This window comes from Giraffa tippelskirchi, chromosome X (genome assembly GCF_054371585.1).
Source record: "Giraffa tippelskirchi isolate mGirTip1 chromosome X, T2T-mGirTip1v1.2.pri, whole genome shotgun sequence".
NCBI lineage: Eukaryota > Metazoa > Chordata > Mammalia > Artiodactyla > Giraffidae > Giraffa > Giraffa tippelskirchi.
Genome location: NC_137289.1, coordinates 98,553,686 through 98,562,202, shown reverse-complemented (window position 1 = coordinate 98,562,202; position 8,517 = coordinate 98,553,686).

The following is an 8,517-nucleotide window of genomic DNA, read 5'->3' as shown; positions in this document are numbered from 1 at the left end:
CAGCTGGAGCCAGGAGAGGGAGTCATCTTTCCCTCAGGGACCGCTGAGGCCACTGTGAGGAACAAAGGTGTGCTGTGTTATAGACTCCCCCTGCCGCATCACCGAGACCCTTGCAAGTGACACATACCCCTGCCCCATTGCTGAAGGAAGTAGAGAACATTTTCACCAGAACAAACTGAGCATCTGTATCTGTGGTCATTCAGTTGGTTGTATGCAACCACACTTCCCAGGTTAGAAGAAAGTCATTGGGGCTTTTCCCCTTATTCACCAGTATGAAGGGTGAACACTCATGACGAAGATCACATCAGCCAGGGAGAACAAATATGGCAAAGTGCGCGTGGAGTCTGAGGAGTATACTTTGAGACTGTGATCTCAGCAACCTGTGCCCCCGCCACCCCCACCCCCCACCCTGGCTCTTCCTGTGACCATGGGTCGCAGAGGTAGCGTGGGGCCCGGAGGGAGAGGGAGGAAGTCTTCGTGGAACTCCACTGCTGCTTTGAAACCACCACACTCCCCCCTCCTCAACTTGAAGACTCACCTGTGAGGATCATTCCAATTCTCCACTCTGTCTTCCAGTCAACTGTCCTGATGATTCTTAGGAAATTTTGGAACTTGCATCCTGGTCTCTTTGGTTTGGGGAACAGAAAATAGCATACCCTGCAAGCACACAGCCCTCTACTTCCAATCTCCTGCCTCTTTGATTCCTCTCAAACCACGCTTCTTGAAAGTGTAGACTCCAGGAGCATCCTTACCTGGTTACCTCTCTCAATTCCTCCTCCATGTGCCCATCCACAGAACATCCCCTTGCTAATGTCTCCCAAGAGCTGCATGGGCCAAACCATAGTACCCAGTGCTGTATTGGCCACAGACACATTCCGTTTTCAAAAACACTTTTCCTTGGTCAGAGTCTGACAGCAGCCCACTCTGGCTTTCCCCCTACGTCTCAGTCCATTACTCCTAAGTCTCCTTGTCTGTCCATTTACTTTGATCCCCTCCTAAATCTTGGTTTTGTTTTCCTCTGGTTTCCAACCTCTCTCCGGTGCTCTTCCATTCTATACATGATCCTTGGGTGACCACCTCTGCCTCCAGAGCTTTTACCCAACTGACTTGTTTTCATCAGTATCCCCCTGTAGGCTGATGGCTTTTCCTATCACCAAATCTACCTAAGACGTCTCAGCTGGGCCCCAGATCACCCACAGGCCGAAACGTATGTGCCATCTCTACTCAGATGTCCCATAAGCCCTGCAGACCTGCTAGCAGCCCCAGGCCAACGTTCCCTGTCTCGTGGATGGGCACTACCATCCACCCGATTCCTTAACCCCCAATCCCCGGGCATGCTGCTGGGTGTGATCTTCACCGTGCGAAGACTCCCCGGGAGCTGCTCTGCGAAGGGCTGACCCGAGATCTTCCTGTTGCCACAGGTGGGGATCCGCTCCTCTGAGAGGCCCCGTTCCTGCACACACGCTCTGAAGATGCCCTGAACACGGGCCGTCACCCTCTTTTGGGTCTCCAAGAGAACCCGGGCACTGTAATGCACCTGAGAGGTTGAAAGCCCTGTCTTTAACAAGACGATGAGTCAGGACACAGCAGTGCGAGCCCATCACTGGGGAACGTGCCAAAGAATATCCAGAAGAGATCCCTAAAGGAGAACTTTTCGAGAGGTGGGTTTTCATGGGTGTGCACCAAACAAGGGATTCCTTAACTGTATTTTTCCCAATAGGCATCCTGTCCCTATTTGGTCTTCATCTGAGCACGGGAGTTAATTTGATAACACAGGAAACAGTTTGAAACTGCAACTGAGCACAGGCAGCAGATACGCTGACAGCCGATCCTTCTACATCAACATCAACAGCTACAATTCTCGGCCATCTTTAATCTTTGAAGCACTATTCTGAACTGTCGAATGAAGTTATCGCCACAGGGTTTTAGAAATGTATTCAACTAACCAGGCACAAGGGATCCTGACAAGAATGAAAATATACTGAGTTTCACTAACAACAGCAGGGTTTTAACTGTAAAACTTTGGATTCAGGAACACGCAGCAGAGCAAGCACAAGGTCAGTTTTCAAACAAGTGTTAATTTGGGCAAGTTGTCCCTTTCCTCAGCCTCAGATATCTGTCAAGCATAGCGGGTCACGATGAAAGCCTGCTTTCCTTGTCGAGAGGAGTCGCAAATTTTCGATTTTTGATTTCCTCCTGTAAGAATGGGTTCTGTTTTCACAGCTGCAATCTCGGCTTTCGTAAGAGAACATTTTCAGATAATGCTCAGGCCAGGGCCACCTTCCAGACCTACTACTTCAGACTCTCTGGGGATGTCTTGCCAGCATCGGCTCTTCTAAAGCTTCTCCAGGGGAGATTTGATGCACAGTTTAGGTTGAGAACACGATCGCATGATGCTTCACCCGTCCTGGTTTTACGTAGAATCCTGAACTGAAGAGCCATGTTTGCTACTAATGAAATTAAAAAAAAATTGTAATTACGCGTCTTCCCTTCTGAGAGCTGTTTTTTGATGACGATCCTACATGCAGGACAGCAAAGGAGACAGAGATGTAAAGAACAGACTCTCGGACTCAGTGGCAGACGGCAAGGGTGGGTTGATTTGAGAGAATAGCATTGAAACATGTATATCACCATACGTAAAATAGATGCCCAGTACAAGTTCCATGCGTGGAGCAGGGCACCCAAAGCCCGTGCTCTGGGACAACCCAGAGGGATAGGGTGAGGAGGGAGGTTGGAGGGGGGGTTCAGGATGGGGGAACACATGTATTCCTATGGGCGATTCATGCTGATGTATGACAAAGACATCACAATATTGTAAAGTAATTATCTTCCAATTAAAATAAATTAATAAAAATGTGGTGACATATATAATGGAATGCTATTCAGTCACAAAGAAAATTCTGCTTTGTGCAACAACATGAATGCACTTTGAAGTCTTTACGCTAAGTGAAATAAGTGAAAGAGAGAAAGACGTATATTGTATGTTCTCACTTATATGCGGAATCTAAAAAAGTAAGCCTCACAGAAATTCAGTTTAGAATGTTGGTTTCCAAGGCCTGGAGAAAATGTTGGGTAAAAGGTACACACGTCTAGGTATGAGATGAATAAGCTACGGGGATCCAACGTATAGCACGGTGACTACAATTAACAAAAGTTTATAATATAGTGAAAGCTAAGAGGGTAGATCTGAAATGCTATTTCCTCAGCAATTTTTAAAAAGGATTATGTAAGGGGATAGAGTGCTAAACTAACCCTGTTGTTGTAATCCTTTTTCCAAATATGCATGTATTACATGCATTACATTGTATTGCACTGACATCTTAAACTTGCATGTTTAAGATGTAAGGTTATGGGGTTATCTGTCAATAGTACCTCAAAAAAGGTGGAAAAAATAAGAGTCTTGAGTGTTTCCAGTGAGAGAGCCCTCAAGCTATATTGTGTCCCTCTGATACCTCCCCATCGTTCTTGAACTTTCCCTTATCAGTGACATGACGAGGTGAACCAGGCTCATTTATCCTTTCCCTCCTCAGCCTGGGAACCCATCATTTACTGAGAATGGCATTCAGAAGCTAGGATCTAGGGATAGGTGTAATTATGGCCTTTGGAATGTTGCTGTTTTCGGGAACTTGGGAATATATTCGTGTACACAATCACACACACACTCACACATATTACACACATCTATAGTTGTATAGCAATCTAGCCACATATGCACACCGATTGAAAACTACGAGTTTGCATGGAGACCTTTAATTCCAGTAGAATTCCCCAGAATTTGCTCTAGTTTACTTCCTTTCCATATTGGAAATTCCCTTTTCCAGAAATGAAAGATGCGGCTCTCAGCATCCTTACGTATTTGCTGAGTTGATGAATCCCAATGCATAGAAGTGATCCCTCCTCCACAACAAGGTCCTCCTCAGAAGCTATGCTGAACCATCCCTTGCCCTTGACTTCCACACCTCACTCAAGCTTGAATCCTGAATCTGGTTAGCCTCCTTCCCAGCCAATCTGCAGGGATACCCTCCTTTCCACCTTGGGCTCTGACTCCCCGGGCAGGGATGCCCCTGCACGCATACATATGCCTTGCCTGGCAACACCTAATGGCTTTAGGACTGACTTGCCCAGGCACAACAAGGAAGGGAAGGGAAAGAAAGGATAGGGACAGGAAAAGGTGAATATAACCTAATACAGTCAGCTAATCAACGTGAACTGGGCCAAATCCAAGCAATGTGATGAAGCCAGTCGCTGTTTTTTGTTTTTTTTTTTCTTTCTCTTCATTGTCCTCCAGCTTCCCCTTCCTGCCTCTCTCCTTTGCCCCAGTTCCTTTCATCTTCTTAAGTCCTGCCCTCCATCTAGAGTAGCAATGTTAAGAGCCATGATTCCCACATTACAACTGATCTCTGCTGCTTGGCTGACATTCAGCATGGATGCAATTATCTCTGCTGCTGGGACACTCAAGCTCTCTGTCTCTCACGATGGACCAAAAGGCTTTACTCCTAACTTCAGGGATAGGTAGGAGAGAAGGTGCAGGGCACGTGTTGGAGCCTTGAGTCCTTCATCTGTGACATGCGGATGACCACAGATTGTGGGAGAAACAGAGACAGCCGCACCAGACCCCTTTCAAAGAGCGCTACGTGCCAAACCCGGTGCGTCACAGGACTCCTTGACATTCAGGGGCACGCCAAGTAGATTTCCATGCCAGGACCGTTGCATTTGTTGTTCCTTCTGCCTGGAATGCTCTTCCCTTAGGTAACCCCACGACCTGCTCCCTCACTTCCTCCAGATGTCTTCTTACTTGCCATCATTCAGGGAGACTTTCCCTCACTATCTTGAATAAAATAATAACATCATACCTACATATACCCTTTCCCCAGCTCTAGCATTATCTTTCCTCATCGTGTCTGCCACCCTTGATTTCTTTACTGACCACCAAGTCTATGAAAGGAGACACTTGGTCAGTTTTGTCCTGTCACAAACTCCTCAAGTAGTGCCCAGGTCTATGGCAGGTGCTCAGAAAACATTTGCTGAAGGACAGTCTGGAGGCAGGCCCTTTACACACATTGCTAACATGCACAGGTACCCTCCAAGATGGGCACTGGCCCCATTGTATTAGCTATGATACATACTGAGATTTCAGGAGACAAGTGATACACTCAACAACACACAGTCAGCATGGGAGGTTCCCGGCTTCGGAATCGTATCTGCCAGCTTCCACATCCTCAGTTCCCGGACAGAGACCTCACAGCCAAGAACATAAGAGGATTTGTTTCGAACGCAAAGACTCCAAACAGCTCGGATACCCGGAGACACCAAAAAGAGCGCACTGCATCTCTGCACAGAGAGCTCACAACTCGAGCCTCAGACGCTCAAACACAACAGAGACCATAACCATACACGCTGTGACAGAGACCCTGCAAACAGCCCCTAGTCTTCCAGACAGAAACAAATGAGAACGGCACAGATACCTCACATCATGGAGACTGACTCCCAAACCAGTCGGACACTTACCGACCTAATACAAAACCCCTGAAGGGAAAGACAGAAGTTTTAATAAAAGAACATCGTATCATCTTAAGATCAAGTCCCCAGAGAAACGGAGAACCTGCACCCTGTGCACAGACTCCCAAGGAGCTCAGAGCTACACCTTAGGACACACCCATCCCTAAAGCAGCTCAGAGACATCACAACTTGGGACCCAGAATCAAAAGCTCAGAGTTCTCATTTCTGGGGTGCAGATGCCTACATAGACGTCTCACACCCAGGGACTGAAATGCCAGAAAGCTCCAAAAATGCACACCCCGGTATACAGGCACATAGATCCTAGAGGTTCTGTACAAAGTCCACTCACATAATCCACTCAGATCAAATATCCCGGCACTCACAATTCTGCCCAAAGGCTCAAGGAGATCAAGTGTACCCCAACAGCGCCTGTGATACCACACGTAGCGTTACACAACCCCAGGCTCCCTCACACACGGAGACACACCAAACTCAGAGACCTCTCCCTGGACATGAATTGCATGCATTTATGCGAATGAACGTGCGCTTCCACAAGATCCAGACTGAGCGGGAGCTAAACAAGAGCGAAATGCCGTCATCATGCACAGCCGGCGACTGCGCCGAACCTCGCCACGAACCAAAGGCAGCTACTCGGCCCCTTCGGGGAAAGCAATAAAACACGGAGAACGATAGCATGCTCTGAAAAGCCACGCAAGCCAACCCAGGCATACTCCTATACACAGGCCTCTAGTCCTCATTTCCAGCTAGGCGATCGCAGTGCCTGTCTCAGACAGCCAGCCTATCGGAACTGCGCGGAAGACGAAGGCGGGCCACGGTAGCGGAATACGGGCGCCGATTCGCGCCCCGGAAGAGCTAATTCCGGCGATCACGCGGTGACCAGTCAGTGACCAGAACGCTTCCCTGACGCCACACTCCAAACTGGCAGCCCATCTCGCGCTCCGTAGCCATCCCCACCTGGATGTAACCATGAAGAAACCAAGGGGTGGAGTTGGAAAAGAGACGAAGACATTTGCAACTGCATACCGGTGCCCACTCAGGCTCGCGTGCGGTGGGAAGACGGAGTGCAGCGAATGGGGATGGATCCCGTGGCACCATGAGTGCCTCAGCGGGAAACTGTGGTCGATGCCCGACGCGGTGTAGAGGGACTCTCTGTGTTGTCACGCTCCCTCTCCCAATGGTACCTTCCAGAGTGGGTGGGTTTTACCGCTACCCCGGCGTGGTACAGCCCAGGACAGAACTGTTTCATCTCGCGCGCCCCGTGGTGGTGAGAATGGGGAACAGCAAATGTAGATGCCGGTGGCCCATTCCAGGATGATAGCAAAGGGTGGAGGGGCAAAGTTAGGATGAGAACCCTATCGATTTCTGCAGTCTTGGACTCAGAAAAGTGTTCATAAACTGAAGATTGCTTCTCTGTAGTGGCCACTGTCGTAACAGGGAGCATTGAACGCATTTTCTCTGTGCTGGGCATTGTGCTTGTTTGTGCTTTCCTGTTTAATACAGAATAGGTCTCATATGAAAGCCAGCCACAGTCCCCCAAGGGGCAGGAGAGACAAAGCTTCGGACTGGGATCTGAACGCCCGGCATGGGGAAGGCCTCTGTCGTTGACTGCGAGTAATATGTGAAAAGGACAACGAGACCTTCCATTCTGTTCGGAAAGGTGTCATGTCAGAGGGGACCCAGGGACACCGCGTAGGTGAGATAAAGACCATGACTTTGTCACCATCTTGTCAACCCCGAATATGTTCCCTAGCAGAATCCTCAGCCTGTCTAGCTATGCCTCAACAAGTTTAAAGTTGTTTATTCATTCCATCATTCATTCTTTCTCTCCAAAGTATGTGTCAAGCACAACTCTGTGTGTTAGGAAAGAGAAAATCAACCTCGGCTTCATGGAACTTACATTGTACTGGGATCATACAACCCCCAAAGATAAGTAATTTATCAGGTGTTCGTAACTGCTGTGATTAATATTTAACTGGGATAGTGAAATAGAGAACGGGAATCATATCTAGAAAGAGTGGTCAGGGACGTTCTTTCGAAGTTTGTGACATTTGAGCAAAAGCCTAGAGGGGATGCCTATCTGGGAGAAAAGTATCCCAGACAGAGGTAAAGCCGGTAGAAAAATCGGGGAGTGGTACTCGGTGTAGTGTGTATGACCACAGTGAGGAGGGCTATGTGACTGTCACAGCTTGATGGAGGGAGAGCCAGGAGATCCGATAAGAGAGGTAATGAAGGGGCAGGTCCGATAGGGCCTTCTTTCAGAGGCCCAGATAACACAATGATTGTTGACGAGCTCTTGATTTACCCCAGGAAAACCACGGGCCCTCTGCATGTGGACATGCCTTTCCCGGAATCCCCTACACTCAAGGGGAATCCCCCCCCCCTGCTGTTCCCAGTGAACATCCATGTCAATTGATGATACCCTCAGGAGAGACAGAGCAAGGACCCTCGCGGTGTGAGTGAGGTCACATTCAGTCTCGTAAAGGCAAAGAGGGAGGATGTAACAGGCACAGAGACGGCAGGGAGAAAGACAAAGATCAACCTTTTCCTCATGGAGCTTACATTCTGTTGGGATCATGTGGTCCCCAAATACAAGTAATTTATCAGGCGTTTGTAACTGCCGTGATGAAAATTAAATCGGGATAGTGAAATAGAGAGAGGGGATGATACCTAGAAAGAGTGGTCAGGGAAGTTCTAAGATTGTGACATTTGAGCAAAAGCTAGAGGAGATACCTATCTGGGAGAAAAGGATCCTAGACAGAAGTAAGGCCGGTGGAAAAACTGGGGAGTAGAACCCTGTGTCGTGTGTGTGAAACCAGTGAGGAGGGCAACGTGACAGGCACAGCACGATGGAGGGAGAGCGCGGAGATTGGGTGCCAGAAGTGATGCAGGCCAGGTCCCTTGGGCCTTCTGGCCGTTGGGAGGATTTTGACTTGAACCACAGGAGGGTTCGTATCAGAGAAGACCCCAGGCTTCTTTCAGAGGCCCAGATCTCACATG